This window comes from Micropterus dolomieu, linkage group LG21 (assembly GCF_021292245.1).
Source record: "Micropterus dolomieu isolate WLL.071019.BEF.003 ecotype Adirondacks linkage group LG21, ASM2129224v1, whole genome shotgun sequence".
Taxonomy (NCBI): domain Eukaryota; kingdom Metazoa; phylum Chordata; class Actinopteri; order Centrarchiformes; family Centrarchidae; genus Micropterus; species Micropterus dolomieu.
The window spans coordinates 24727886-24740256 of record NC_060170.1 but is presented as its reverse complement, the minus strand read 5'-3'; positions in this window follow the sequence as shown (position 1 = coordinate 24740256).

Here is a 12371-nt window from a genome sequence, read left to right as displayed (position 1 = left end):
TTTGCCTCTACACCTCTGTCTAGAAGGATCAATGCATGGCAGTTGTGGTTTTATTTGCCCAGGTATTGAGCTATCCGCCTTTGAGACTTGTATCACCACATCAATACAATGGAGGTGAATAAAATGGAAATACATTTGAAAACAGAAAATTTTCTTTAAAAAATAATATTCCTGTTATTGTGGATAATCCACATGACCATAGCAACTCTTTTGTAGACCTCACTTTGTCCAGTGAGGTCTGAGAATGGTTACATTGTTTCAGCATTTGTTTCAGTGAGTACCACAAACAAATTCCATTAATTTACACTGTATTGTCATCACAAGGAAGAGGCATGCCTTGGTTTCACTAGGGTAGGTGAGAAAATATGTCTTTTTGTAATTTGGGTGAACTGACCCTGTAATTGTTTAACCACTAGATGGCACTAAATACTTTATTCTAACGCTCACTGTGCATCATCCCATATGAACCATGACTACAGAACTTGCTAATAATACATCCTCATTTCACACCCAAATGTCATATTTCTTTCAGAAGTACTCTTGGAATAAGCTCCACAGTGGTATTTTAAACATAATGTTTTGTAATGCTTCAATAACAAGTGGTTTAACTACCCTTTGATAGGTTTATGGTACACAATGCAGCCATAAAATGCAGATAACGACCCATTAACACAGACAGCACAAGGCATATAAAAACTCCTGGCACAAGTTAACTTGACCACATATCTTTTCATACCTGCCGTCTTGGTCTATTTGAGAAGGATATAGACCTGCCAGCAGTTTCCTTTCAAGTATGAGATTTTCTTTGGAGTATAGTGAGGCTCAACATACTGTAATACAAAGTACTTAAGAGATTGTGTTTGGGCTGTAACAGATGTATGGAAGCCATGCACCGCTTACCAGACTCGCCATTTGACAGTGCTTTGACACTACTGTTTGTTAAAACATATTTAATTCACAGACAGATGTTACAGGATGGAAGTCTGTTACCCATACAATGTCTTACAATATCCACTGCCAAAAGATGGACAGCACTGTCAGTGGTACACGTTTTTAGAAGGAAGTTATTTAGGAGCTATTTCCATGATACCAAACTTAAAGTACACCCCCCACCCCTCTTGTTTTATGATTCAATTTCTATTTGCTAAGTGTTTATATTAGGACTTTATCAAGACAAGTTTGTGATATTTACATCAGAATCTTGATGTAGCCCTTCAAACATATTATAAAACAGGAAGAGCTCATGAGCAGAGGCCGCTTCAGTCAACAAACTTTAATCATCATCATCTAATTGTCCATTAGCTTCTCAATGACTTAACATTCAGGCTTATAAGCAGTGGAAATAATTTATTGTTGCACTCTGATGTCATTAAGGATTACTCATAAGTTTATCTTATTGATGAGCTGTCACATAAAGCGCAGGTACACCTTGCTTCACTAGCTTTTATTCACTTTTCTTCGTGAAAATTAAGCAAGAGTGAGGAAAATGAAACAATTAACAAATAGAAATTATACATAGTTAATTTTCTGTCAAAGAACAGACGTCTGACTCAAAATCCTGAGCTTAATGTTATAGTGTGAGATTATTATTGAATCTCTTTTGTGCTGTGACAACATTCACTTCTGAGAAGTAATGCGTTGTATGTAAAATGTAGAATGTAATATGTATAGATGAGTGTTCATTCTGCGATCAACGAGTCTTTGTAACATGATCTTTTGATGCGGATCTACATGTTGGACATTAACTTGTGTGTGCACGTGTGTGTGTGTGTGTGTGTGTGTATCTTTGGTCGAGTACAGTGACACACATGGCCATTTATAATAGGTTTTGGCTTTAGCTGTATCTGATGAGGGCACCTATCAGGTTTAGTTGAGCTCACGGTGAGTTTACTTTGCCTGCCAACTTGGTAAACCAACCACACACAGTATGACAGCTGCACACACACACACACACGCATCTCCATCCATGTCTTTATCTCATAGATATCACATCACGTTGTTAATTGGATCATCCAGACAACAGCAGTAGGTACTTTGATCTAGCCGTGTCCAGTACTGGAAGAGTTACATCTACATGAAAACTTTTTTCTTATTTTTGTTTGTCTTGGTTCATTTAATTTTTAAAGCTTATGTTGTTTTGACTTTGTATCTTGTTTGGATCTCTATAATAGCCATCATCAGCTAACGTAACAAGGCAGCCAGCGTGTGCAACAAACAAGCTAATATTCAATATTGCTCTCTTCAATCTTTGAGTAAGAACTTATATTTTCACTATGACACCCAGTTAAAACTCTATTGTTTGTTGTATAGGAATAGAGTAGACATTTCAGCTTATCAGTTCTAAATCCAAAGTGAAGTAAAAGAACCCAGAGGATAAGCCCTGTTATTGATCTGTAGTTTCTACACACCGCCTCTCTCTAGTTAATCCACAGGGTCAGCTCTAATGACATTGAGGAGCTCTTCTGGCAGTCGGCACTGCTGCCATTTGCAATTTAGATAGAGGGAAAGGAGACGAGGAGGAGGAAGTGTATGAGGGTGAAAAAAATGAGCGAAAGTAAAAAAGAAGGGAAAAAAGAGATGATGGATAAAAGGAAAAGACAGGGGAAGAGAGACAGCGAGCGGATTGGGAAGAATTTGAATGACAGAAAGTAAGAATTTTAGCAAGATACTCTGCTGACTGGATTATGTCACACAATAAATGTTCTCAATGAATACATTTGGCAACTTTTGTGTAATACATGAAGGAATTATGTAACCTTTTTAGACATTATTTGCTTGAAGTTACCACCAGGAACCTATTAGTTTAGCATGGCATAATGACTGTAAGCAAGGGGAAACACTTAGCCTATCTCTGTCCAAAGGTACCTCTTAACCTCCCTAATAATATGTTATATCATGTTTGTTCAATCCATACCAAAACTAAAATGCAAAAACAACAATATGTCGTTTCACAGGGGTTATATGCTGGACTATTTCTTGGCCAGGAGCAGTGACTTGGTGACAACAAGAATTTAGGATATAGTCCTGCACATTACTCCCCATAAAAAAGGTGAATTATTAGTTTTACACTTCAGATTTTTAATTTAAAAAGATCGAGATAACTTGCTTATTAGTGAGCTTTAGAGGTGCTGGGAGGAGGATTTTGATACCGAGCCAGGCGAGATGTTTCCCCGTTTCCAGTCTTTAGGCTAAGATTTGCAGGAACCTTGATGTCTCACTGATGTAAGTTTCAGAATGAAGCATGCTACCCAAACTAAAAGTCTACAAATCTTCTTTAGAATTGTTGAAGAAATCTGAGGCACTCAAGGATGGTGATGGTCATATCTCGTGGCTATTTAGTCAGAGTAATAGTTAAAAACACATATGTGAGCCATTAAGGCCTTCATCAGGGCTAATAAAAATGGTTGCTTTGGGGCTATTTCTTGTTCATGTTATATATATATATGCAAGAGTTTTTTATTTGAGTCTTCCAATTAGGCATATGTTGAGAGGAAAGGGTTAACCATGTCAGATTTGTGCAGTTGTGCAGTTATGTGCTTCTGTTTTTTTTGCACCCGCTAAAAGAATTCCTGCAGCCAAACAGGAAGGCGCAGAGGGAACAGTTGGCAACCTTAATCTTGTGCAGATCCTCTGATAGCTTTCTTCTACACAAACAATGCCGGTCAACGCTAAGGAGGCTCTGGAGAGGTGTTGAAAGACCAGACAACCAGGCAGAGCCAAGCTCTTTGTCAGTCTCTGACTGATCAACATACACACATGATTGTATAGTACCGGGAAAAGATCAGATTTAGTCACTTCAAAACAATCATGCCTCCAAATGTTTCACATCCTGCATTGCTCCTTTTCTTTCTTCCCGTCTTTCCTTTGTCGCTTACAATCTTACATTTGTTCTTTCTGGTTCTATTTCCAAAGCACAGGAGCACAGGTTAGATGTCCAGTGTATTAATATTTAGATTTAGAATATCTTTCTTTCCTCTATCAGTGCGAGTGTCTCTGTCTGTCTGAATGCATATCTATCTGAAAGTTAATTCAGTAACAGCCCGTCCATCCAATAACTGTTATATACAGGTCAAACAATAGGAGAGGACCTGTTTGGGGTTCCCCGAAAAGTTTACCACATGATGAAGTCAGAGTGAAAGAATTCTTTTTATAAAGATCATCACAGTTCGCTCACTCTGTGGTCAGACTTTTAAAGCTAATACTGCCACCATGATGTCATAACCGCAGGGCCAATACTACAGCTAATGAGTCAGGAACAATTTGGAGTCTCATAATGTCCACATGCACAAATCAGTCTCGGCCTGTAAGTAGGTCTGTCTCTCTCCCTTTGTGGTTAACACACAAACACCCTGACACACTAACACAAAATGGAACCGCCAAACACCACATGTGATATTTATGGCTAAAGTTCATGTCTAAAGTAGTGCTCCATCTCAGAGTATAAGAGTTACCTCAGTAAAACAAAAGAGGTGCTTTGTTCCATCGTCAGGCTAAATCCTCCCTCAGCAATTACCGTTCACCTTCCAAAGACCTCAGCGAGGAACAGAGTAACACTCCTTCTTTTAAAGCAGGCAGTGGAGCATGAAGAGACAGGCGCTCTACAGGCAAAGCCCGATCACTCTTCTTTTTCAGATAGCTATACTTTAAGCTTTAACGAATGGAATGATTCTGCTCCTTTGTTAGTGTCTGCAGCTGGTATTGTGTCCATGTAGAGCGTATGCTGCTGTCAGATTTGGATTTTTGTGAGAAAGAATTGATGTTATGAGACAAATCTATGGTTAACACACAAAACATTCGACTATGATTGAAATAAAGCTAAAAGTAATATGACATGAAAGCAGAGAAATTCTGATGCACAGGGAAATACTGAAATAATTGTCGGGCTTTAGGTCTAACTCTTAACTCAGTCAGTTTCAAAAACACACCATTTCCCTAGATATTATAATTGCCCATTTTAGCCTATTTTAGCCTACATGTATAGAGGGATGATTCTGTGTTTGACACCCAATGATTCACAGTGATTCACATGAAAGATGGGCCTTTCAGTGTGATGTGAGCTTGTTTTAAAATAAAGATTCCTCTCCAATTTGTTGATCTCACTGAGGAAGACCTAATTATGTTTTGAGTCTTTATCTTTTTTTTGTAACATGACTTTAATGTCCCTTTTTTTGCAGACTGCACTTGCTCCTGAGTATCAACATGAATCTGCGTGTATGTGAGATGTCCACATACACGTCAAATATTGTAGTTGTAATGGCGTGTCACTTAAAATTTAAAACTGCAACCTGTTGGTGGCCCTGGACGAACAAGCAGGGGATCACCAAAGTCATTAGGATCCCCCCTCTTGGGACCATGAATGTCTTTGCAAAATGGCATTGTCATTCATCCAGTAGTTGCTGAAATATCTGAGTCTGGACCGAAGTGGTGAATCAACCAACAGACCCTCACTGACATTCATAGAGCCATGACACTAGCATGGCTAAAAATACATGATTATCCCCAGATGCTATAATTTTTCTCTGGCCCATTTTTGCTTAGAGATGTGTGAGAGTGTGATTCAGTGCATTATACACAATTATTCACCATGACAGTCAATGTGAGATGTTAGAAAAGGTAAAGGTATTCTTTTTCCCCCACTAACATGACACTAACTTCCACACTGAATGGCTACACGTGTCATTGCATGTGTGTTTCTCTACATACACAAAAATGCAGGTGCAAAAAAAAAACAATAAGACAACCACCCTCAAAACTCACATCTTAATCACAGCCTGAAGCACTGCTGAAGTGACTGAGAGTCTGTCAAAGCTGGGTCAAATATTTGCCTTGAGCTGTCCGGCTGTTTCAAAACAAATCTTCCAGCCTATGACAGAGTTCCTTGAAATCAAATCCTGTTGATCTCCCTTCTAAACTCCACCTGATGACTCAGTGAAGAAAGAGATGCCATCACTCAAACCACTGTTATAGTCCTGAATCTTACTGAACTTGTACTAATTTCCTGTTTAAGCGTAACACAACATGATTAGCTTATGAGGCACTAAAACACCATAAAGACAAGTTGTAATAAAAAAATGAAAATGATCCCTTTCTAGGAAATATTTTTTCCACACAATGTATGTTGGGGACCGCTCTCACCTCCTGTCTCTCACCACAAAGCCACTGTTGCTGCACTTGTTTACATCAGGGCCAATGGGAGGCTTCCAGACGCAAAGGGTCTGACAGTCTATCAGTGGAAGAGGGTAGTTAATATGGGCACACAACCTCTGTCCTGACCTTGATGCAGGACTATCCATCATCTAGGCTCAGAGAAGGGATGAGATCAAGATGGAGGACACTTTAACCCAGGTGAGAGCCTCCACGTCGTGGCCGGTATATTGCCTCTGTCCTGACTTTCCTGAGAGGCGAGTGAAGTCAGAATGAGGGCAAGAAAAGGTACAACACTGCTGCTATTGTTATCATAACACAATAATGTAAAATACATCACCATATTCAAAACACAAAGTGTAATTTTAATCACAAATGTGACAGATTTGCATGCATGTGACTATATTAAAGATATAGTATTTTGTTATCAGGCACACTGACACATGGTCAGCAAAAATACATTAGGCCTAAAATATTAAGGCACTTTAAATGTTACCTTTGCAGTTTTGAATATTTGTGACTTTAGCACCTCCAAGAGGTAGTACAGAAAAAGACATTAGGCAAGACTGCATCAAACACTGATGCACCCCTCCCCCTTCCTCCACTGATCTGGAAACGATGATAAAAACGCTGAAAGTAACACAGATCAATAACTACCTCATCAGAATAATTTGAAAAAATGCTATAATCAAATAAAATGAAACAAATGTGGGTGTCTTATATCCACTTTCTGCCTCTCTCGTTGTTAAAATTTAATTTCCAACCAGTGCACAGTGTTCTTTATGATAACATGATAATCTGCCCCATGTCCATTAATACACTAGACTTAATATAGACTAAAATGTATTGCTCAGGCTAGCTCCTCCTTACTAGCATTACACTGTAATACATAAACCTACATTAATTGATTTTAATCCACAGCACAGCAAGCTCTAAACAAAACATTGACATATTGTATCCTGATAATTGGAAATGTGTGACCAAACAGTTGCCTGCCAAAGATCCAGCAGATGCAGAGCAACATTAGTATTCATTTGGATTTCACCTGATGCGTTCCATATTCACTCTCTTTTAGCTCTGTTTTTGATTTCTACCAACTCTACAGGGAATTATCTGGCTTGTTAGCAGCTAAATGCTCCTCTATGTTCACCATCTACTCACTAACTTGACGCATCTTCTGTTGGCATGCTGAGGACCAAACAGGCTTGCTGTTTCTGGAAACTGATGAGAGTAAACCAGAAGAGTGAAGTTGTGGGCTGAAAACCCCCCAGAAAACAATAAGATGAAAGACGTGGAGAAGCTCCATAGACCTGAGCGGAACTGCAGGTTTGGTGATAATTGGCTGGGGGTTCATCATTACCTGTGACCCTTTAAATACAAGCAGTCATTTGAATCATTGTTAATATAAAAATAATCTTCATCAGCTTTAATCTCTCTTTAATATGAATATTTACAAATCTACTGTGAATAAAAGGAAATCCTGGAAGGAGGTACATCTACACTATTGTTGAGCTGACCTTTTAAGTGTAAACACAGGCAATCATAATACATGCTATAGAAAGTACAGATGTTTTGTCACTTTATTTTTATCCATAGACTCATACAAAATAAAAATAACACATCACACATTATTACTTTTCCCAGATTCTTTGTGTACGTGTGTGTGTGTGTGTGTGTGTGTGTGTGTGTGTGAACATGTACATATACAATAGTGTATATATATATATATATATATTCAATAGTGTCTGCTCTTCCATTTAAGCATGTTGTACTCTTTGGAGAAGTCTGGCTTGGGTCATCTCAGTTTTGTAGATCAGAGAGTGTGCTTTTGGCTGGCGGCAGACGAAGTGCTATTTCTTTTTCCTCACATGTACACACACACACACACACACATGCACTCAGCCAATCCCCACTCTCTCATTTTGTTTTTTGGGTAGCACTCATCTGCAGCCTTATTACCCAGAGTCCTCTGCGGCAGCCAAAACTGCGCTTCGCTGCTGGAGTGTTCTGTTAGTCACATCAGCATCCAGCGCACGCTCAACCCAGCTCAGATCATCAGGACTTTCACCAATGGAAAACCTGCTCAGAATTCAGAAAAAGGCTGTGCATACATCTAATTGTGATGGAGTTTTCCACCTCGGCTCAACTGCTCTTTTTCTCTGCTTAGTCCCAGGATGAAATGCTGTTTCATTTCACCAGTGTAATTAACTGAAGAAATGAAATCTACAATACAAGAAAAGTCTATTTTGCATGTTCAAATCAGGATGGCTGGGTTTTCTGCCCCTTTAGGTATATTTCAATCATCATGACAAATTGTGGCTATTTAGTGATTCTTACAATAGGGTGTTCTGAGTTTATATTTAGGTGTGCGTCATAACTATTAACACCATACCTCATTTTAATTTTAGTGGCATCACTGCATATAACTCAGTCATCAAAATAAAGTGATATTATCTGCATGATTTCTGAACATCTGTTGAGTAGAAATGCCAGAGGCCCTCTCAGTAATAAGCCATTCAACAGCTGCGTAATTGCTGTATGAATCAGAATCATTGTCTGTAAAATGGTCTAACAAACACAGGGTATGCTTTTCTCTCTTATACAGAAGTTTAATTTCTTATGTCTCTGTCTATTAGGTGAAAGCCTGTATGCGAACAGTCTTTATATGTCCAGGAACTTGCGTCTTTTGGCCAAATTAGAAACAAATGTGATTGTATCAGAGCCACATGCACCAATGATATTATTTTTGCCAAAAAATGTCCATCCTTTCCTACTTAGAACTTTCAACACCACTATATACACTGCTACTGTTTCAGTATTTTTTGTATCATTAGATATTTGTTGGTGGTCAAAAACTCCTTTAAAAAGTGATCAATACGCTGACATTGGATAATCACTGAAAAAAAACATATAGTATCACTGCATCTATAATAAATGGCTTCTTCAATTGCATTTCAAGTTAAATACATATTGGTTGGTGGTTCTCTGCAAATAACTGACAGGATATTTTGCAAACAGGCATTAATTCTTTGAGTCAAATAGCATCAGGACAGAAGAGTAGGCACAGCGGGCCTATATTTTCAGGACCGCTTAACTTTAGATGTCTGTCAAATCAGTGAGACGTAGAATGTTTCTAGACATGCTTATTAGGATCTTTTCATCACTTGCTTTCCTGTTGCATCAGCTGTCGAAAGCAAACATTATTTTCCTTGAATGCTTATGTTTATTTCAGAGCCTAGCCTGGCTGATCTTGAGGCAGCAGTATTTCCATGTTGATTCCTGTTAGATAAACTGAGTAACCAGTTTTGTAAGTTGCCTCTGTTTACACTGCTGATCAAATTATGCCCAGAGGCGAGTTGTTTGTTTAGACCATATTGGAAGTGCCATTGTGCTTATGAAGGCAATTTCTACATTTTTTTTAGCCAGTCGAGTTGGGATTTGTAACTTTTTCCACCGTTAACAAAACCTCTGGTTGGGACACCCTCTTCATCAGCAGAGAGGAGGGGGAGGAGGGAACAGCAAATGTTGTTTGGAGCAGGCAGTTTCAAGACGCCCCTGGACGGGAGGAGATTGGGGCCAAAGAGTTTTATTTCTTTTCTCCTGTGTACTATGTGTGTTGTTCTGTTTACATGTTCGAGCCTGCATGCACACATTTGAAGATGTAATTCCTCCTTGACTGTTTGTACTGCACGAGCATGTGATGTATCTGTGTCTGCGCTGTGTATGTGTGTGTATCCATGTATACAGTATGTGTCTGGCACTTGCAGGGCTGACAAGACTGTAAAGCAGCTTCTTCCAGCTTTTTCAAGGGAGAGCATTTTCTGCAGGGGGAACAGACATGGTCCATTTCACCGCAGGACGAGGTGGTATGGTCAGGTGGTGAAAAGATCTCACAGGTGCAGGCAATACTGTAGCTGCATGGGCTGTATGAATACATAATTTCTATATTTTACCCTGCATTCAGCTCAAAGAAAGCAGTGGTTTAGGGTTTAATCAGGCTTTACAGTGAAAATACATAGAATAAAATAAAAGGGGACACATGCTGTCATCATGTATAGTATTCACTGCGCACTTAATAAAGCTGTTGTTGAACAGTGATATATCCTTAGTCAATTACTCATCTGAAAACAAAAAAACACTGTGTGACAAGGTGTACTATTGTTCATGCTAAATTATTTACTGAGCCACGAGCTTTTGTAAACTTCAGCGCCAATTAATCTCAAGAACCTCTTTTGTGTGAGAGCTTAATCGTTTGCTAATTAGCGCCCTTGCTAACAGACACTCTCAGTGGAAATATACGATTACATAGCCCATCGACAGGCTCAGTAAACAAAGGCTATTTGCCAAAATGCAAAAGCAGTTGTTGTAAAGCCGAAGAGGGGCAAACCTATCTTTTGTTTGTGTGCGTGCGTGTGCAGCCTACTGTATTTGAGTGTGCGTGTATTTATGTGTGAATGAGTGACAGAGGAAAACAGAGAAAGTGATACTCAGGAGAGAAAGGGAGGAAAACAAAGAAAGAGTGTGCTTGTTGGGGGCATTTTGATTTTGCTGCGTACCTCACAGTGATTGCGTGTTAACCAGATTTATGTGAACATGTTGGTTTGTTTGAAAGTGACAAACAAACAGAGCGCTGAGAGTCTATGGTCTAGACAGCCTGGAATAGATGACCTCAGACAGATGGCTCAGTGCAGCAAAACTGAGAGAAAGGACCTGGTGGGTGTACTGAGACAGACAGAGAGAAAAAAGAGAGACCAAGAAAAGGAGAAGGAGGAGAGGAGAGGAGAGGAAAGAGGGCAGCGATGTTATCTAACAGATGTGGGTAGGTTGTTTTATGACCAGTGGTGGAAAAGTAACTAAGAACATTTACTCAAATGTTGTATTCAAGTACAAATTTGAGCTACTTGTACTATACTTGAGTATTTTGATTTTAATGTCTTCTTCTTCTGTTCCACTGCATTTCAGAAGGGAATACTGTGCTTTTTTTCTCCACTACCTTTATTTGACAGCTACAGCCAATGGTTACTTTTCAAATTAAGATTTTAGATTAAGAAAGAAAACAAGAAAGAAAACATATGGTTACCTTTTCAAATACCGTGCAATTTAAAAGATTAAACCAGTGGTTCCCAATCCTTTTTGGTGTGCCCTTATGCTTAATTACACGTATTTGCATTCGCTCAGGATCCTGTTGGTGATAGCCTACTGTAACCGAATACCGAAATCTAGAAATCCTTACTCTGAAATTTGAGCAGTGTTGACAGTACAGTCTGTGTGCCGAGGTAAAATTAGCGAATAGCTGTAGCCTGTCACTGATTGAGTAGGCTTAAATGCGGGAGTAATAGGTGGCCAGGTAGCCAGGGAAAACATCTTGGCAAGCTAACTTTATATGGGATTACCCATTAGCCACCGCTCCGGTTAGCATGTAGGCTAGCTACATTTATAAACTACAAGTAGCTATGTTAGCCAGTTAGCCACTTGCAGAGATCAACTTAATTATTAAGTTCATGTTACTTAGAAATGTGTTTTATTGTGGCCAAAAAGCTTCTTCACCTAACTTAAAACATTATATTGGATCAACTTAAATACTTGCATTCATGTTGACAATTATTAAGTTCATGTTACTTAGAAATGTGTTTTATTGTGGCCTAAAAGGTAATTCACCATACTCAAAACATTGCTTTGAATTAATGTAATTCTGCCAGCAGTCTTAACTTAACAATTCTAGTGGAAAACGTTAACATATTTTTTTTTGTTGATCCAATGTTTTATTTTTTGTTACATTTAATGGAGTATTTTTACATCGTAGTACTTTTACTTTGGTAAAGGAACTGAGTACTTCTTCCACCACTGGATATGACAGTATTTTTACTGATAAACAGAAGTCTTTCCATCTATCTGCTTCAGTCTAATTCCTCGTCCTGCTGTTTCACTAGGTGCTCCAGTCTGTGTCCTTTTAAGGAATCAAGGCTCATGAGATTGGAGAAAGAGGAACATGATTACAGAAAAATAATATACACAGTAGTATAAACGCACATGGAGCTGGAGGGAAACAGTGGGGTGGTGGAACCGATTCTGAAGAAAATGTTTGGTGACAAATCTAAAATAAGAAAGAAGAAGGGAAATTAATAGGATGATGTGTCTTTTTTGTCTCATCCTCACCTTTCTCTGACTCTCTCTCTCTGTCTGGATCAGATCATTTGCTCCCCTGACTGCAGTTGTGCTTTTCAGTG